The 4,225-nt window shown below is 40.7% G+C and overlaps 1 pseudogene; it reads left to right on the top strand.

Moving 5' to 3' along the window:
• Nucleotides 1-345: 345 nt before the first annotated feature.
• On the top strand, nt 346-1,197 carry LOC109026134 (zinc finger CCHC domain-containing protein 10-like; annotated as a pseudogene).
• Nucleotides 1,198-4,225: the final 3,028 nt, after the last annotated feature.

Here is a 4,225-nt window from a genome sequence, read left to right as displayed (position 1 = left end):
GAAAAAGGAAAATTTAATTCAAATATTTTTTTTTCTTTTGAGACAGAGTTTCAGTCTTGTTGCCCAGGCTGGAGTGTAGTGGCACGATCTTGGCTCACCACAACCTCTCCCTCCCGGTTTCAAGGGATTCTCCTGCCTCAGCCTCCCCAGTAGCTGGGATTACAGGCATGTGCCACCATGCCCGGCTACTTTGTATTTTTAGTAGAGACAGGGTTTCTCCATGTTGATCAGGCTGGTCTCAAACTCCCGACCTCAGGTGATCCGCCCGCCTCAGCCTCCCAAAGTGCTGAGATTACAGGCGTGAGCCACCGCGCCTGGCCCAAATAAATTTTGAAACACTTTTTTTTGGCGACTCCCATGCATCGGCTCATAGCCCAGAGACAAGCTGAAGCAAATAAGCAACATGTAAGTGTCAGAAATGCTTGGAATTTGGACATTGGACTTATAAATGCACAGGAAAAAGAAAATACCTACATAGGCCCTCAAGGACAGCAGAACTAAAGAAAGCTTTAAAAGAAAACAGATTATTATTACAACAAAGCACTGGAGAAACCAATGTAGAAAGAAAGGCCAAGAGAAAAAGGTCTGCCGGGCGCGGTGGCTCACGCCTGTAATCCCAGCACTTGGTAGGCCGAGGTGGGCGGATCACGAGGTCAGGAGATCGAGACCATCCTGGCTAACACAGTGAACCCCGTCTCTACTAAAATTACAAAAAATGAGCCGGGCGTGGTGGCGGACACCTGTAGTCCCAGCTACTCAGGAGGCTGAGGCAGGAGAATCACTTGAACCCGGGAGGCGGAGTTTGCAGTGAGCCAAGATCGTGCCACTGCACTCCAGCCTGGGCTACAGAAGGAGACTCCGTCTCAAGAAAAAATAAAAAATAAAAAATAAAAAAGGTCTAAGAGTGTAACCAGTTCCAGTAGCAGTAGCTGTGACAGTTCTGCAAGTGATTCTTCATCAGAGAGTGAAGAAACATCTACCTCTTCCTCCTCAGAGGACAGTGACACTGATGAAATTTTCTCTAGTTCCTCATCCTCAGCCTCCTCCACAACCTCTTCCTCCTCCTCTGATTCAGAGTCAGATTCCAGCTCTTCCAGTAGCAGCAGCACCAGCACAGTTAGCAACTCTGGCGATGAACCACCAAAGAAGAAGAAAAAGAAATACAGTTGCTCCATCCATGTTAGACCAATGGACTGAAAACATTAATGTGATTCTTGAAAGGGAATTTAGAATATGTTAAGGCCAAGTAGGTTAACTGGTGAACATTTCTAGAATTCAGAAGTTTCTAAATGTTTTACATTGTAAGAGCATAAAGAGTATTAATCATGGCTTATAGAGAGAGAGAGACTTTTTTATTTGAAGGGTGAATCTTGTTTTTATTTTTTATCTTTATATCCGTAGGCCAGGCGCGGTGGCTCACGCCTGTAATCCCAGCACTTTGGGAGGCCGAGGCGGGTGGATCACGAGGTCAGGTGATCAAGACCATCCTGGCTAACATGGTGAAACCCCGTCTCTACTAAAAATGCAAGAAAATTAGCCGGGCGCGGTGGCGGGTGCCTGTAGTCCCAGCTACTCGGGAGGCTGAGGCAGGAGAATGGCGTGAACCCGGGGGGCGGAGCTTGCAGTGAGCCGAGATCTTGCCACTGCACTCCAGCCTGGGCGACAGAGCAAGACTCCATCTCAAATAAATAAATAAATAATAAATAAATAAAATATATCCTTAGAACTTAAAGCTGAAATCTGCAAATCTGTTTGTGTGATGAAACTATCTTTTCTCTCTGTGAAATAAATGCCATGCTTTGTTATATATGTTAGCGGTATGTATCAGACATATTTTCACAATGGTGCATCAGGATATCTGGCAGTGGATTTCTAATGCTTTTGGCTGTGTGTTATGTAAGATTTAATATGTTGTTACTGTAAGCATAGGAGTTTTCCTACTATTAATAAATGTGCTCTATTTTTACATTTATGTTCAGAAAGTTATCTTTTTGTCCTTAGTGGTATGTTCAAGGAGCCTATTAATATATTTACAGTTTTTGAATGCTGTAAGTTTCAAATTGCTGTGTTACGTCATTCATTTTCTTCTAGTTCCTTAAGTTTTTCAAGCTATCCTTTTCTGAGGAAAACTATTCTAGAGGAACCTAAAAAGGGACAAAAAATTTGAAACTACTTAGGAGTCTAATCTTGGTGCCTTCTGATAAAAGTCAGTGTATCAGAAAAGAAGGCAGCCATGTAAGAGGCTAACTTAAGTAGAAGTGCTAGAAATATCTTTGTGTATTAACATGCAATAAAAGGTACCATTCAAAGCAGGGGGAAAGGTAGGAAAAAGAGGTAATTTTTACCGAAAATTAGGGCAATGTTGGTCGCCTTTTATTAAATGCTTTTTTTAGCTTCCATAAAGATTGCCTTTTGCCATTTTTGAAAATATGGTATTATAGTTTGTATGGTAACTGGTCATATATGACAGTCTACTGCATAAATATGAATGACTAGGATTAATCTGGTGTGTTTACATAGGATATACATAGTTGAAATCTAGCATGAAAGGTTAAAAAGGAAATACGGCACAATATTTCTTAAAAGTAAAATGCTGTTATTGTGATGAGTCTTTGGTTTAACATCACAGTGTTCTGTGACGTCTTTTTAACTTTTTGGAAAGAGTTATCGTTTGTAGAAAAGATTTGATTTGAGTTAAATATAGGTTTTTAAAACTAACTAACTAAATAAATGAAACACTTTTTTAAATTGCTAAAGGTATCAGTCACATGAGGTGGGGTAGGGTGTACTGAGTAAGGTGGGAGGGATAGAGGGGAGGAGCAGAAGAGTTTAATTTTAAGAGGAATTGAAATGATACAAAGATGAATTTCCCCCTTGTCACAGTTTTGTCAAGGGCCAGGTTGACAAAGAAAACATTTTTGATAATTTGTATGATAATTCCTCCTCTAAGAACTACGTGAAAAACAATTTTATATTTTAAGATGCTTACATTTGGCCGGGCATGGTGGCTCACGCCTGTAATCCCATCACTTTGGGAGGCCGAGGCGGGTGGATCCTGACCTGAGGTCAGGAGTTCAAGACCAGCCTGGCCAACATGGTGAAACCCCATCTCTACTAAAAATACAAAAAAATTAGCCGGGTGTGGTGGTGCGCACCTGTAATCCCAGCTACTCAGGAGGCTGAGGCAGGAGAATCAATCATTTGAATCTGGGAGGCAGAGGTTGCAGTGAGCGGAGACCATGCCACTGCACTCCAGCCTGGGCAACAGAGCAAGACTCCATTTCAAAAAAAAAAAAAAAAAGAAAAGAAAAAGATGCTTACATTCTATGAGCCAGCAAATTCATTTCCAGAAATCTGTCCTACAGCTGTACTGGCATTCATGAGTGAAATATGAACATACAAAGTGTACTAATAGTGGACTAATAAATCAACTGTGAGACAGCCTCACTATAGAATATATACAGCTATTTAAAAAATGGGATAGTAGGTGTAAATCTACATTGAGAATAGAAAAATCTCTAAAGTAGGTTGAATTTATTTATTTATTTTAATTAATTAATGAATTAATTAATTTTTTTGAGGCAAAGTTTCACTTTTGTTGCCCAGGCAGGAATGCAATGGCGCAATCTCTGCTCACTGCAACTTCCGCCTCCCGGGTTCAAGGGATTCCCCTGCCTCAGGCTTCCAAGTAGCTGGGACTCTAGGTGTGTGCCACTCCTCCTGGCTAATTTTGCAGTTTTAGTAGAGGTGGGGTTTCACCATGTTGGCCCAGCTGGTCTTGAACTCCTGACCTCAGGTGATCCACCCACCTCGGCCTCCCAAAGTGCTGGGATTGCACGTGTGAGTCACCATACCCTGCCTGAAATATATTGAAAAGCAAATATAAGAAGCAAAACATCACCTATAATATCCCATTTCTGTTTATCAAAACACTCCATATGGGTTTGGGAGTGGGAGCCGTATTATGTATATGTGCATGTGTGTGTATAGTATAGATAAATGGAAAGATACATGTTGAGTTAACATCCCAGGAATGAGAATTGGAGAGAGAAGGTTAGAGAGTAGGGTAAAAGGGAACCTATATTTGCATTCAAATATTCTGTTTTGTTTGAATTTCTTTTACAACAAGCGTGTCATATATATGTATATATATGTGTATATATACACTTATATATACATACATAGTTATATAGATACTTATATGCATATATACATACATATACAT

Source organism: Gorilla gorilla, chromosome 2 (assembly GCF_029281585.2).
Source record: "Gorilla gorilla gorilla isolate KB3781 chromosome 2, NHGRI_mGorGor1-v2.1_pri, whole genome shotgun sequence".
Lineage (NCBI taxonomy): Eukaryota > Metazoa > Chordata > Mammalia > Primates > Hominidae > Gorilla > Gorilla gorilla.
The sequence above is the reverse complement of the archived record's forward strand: the minus strand, read 5'-3'. Positions and strand labels throughout refer to the sequence as shown.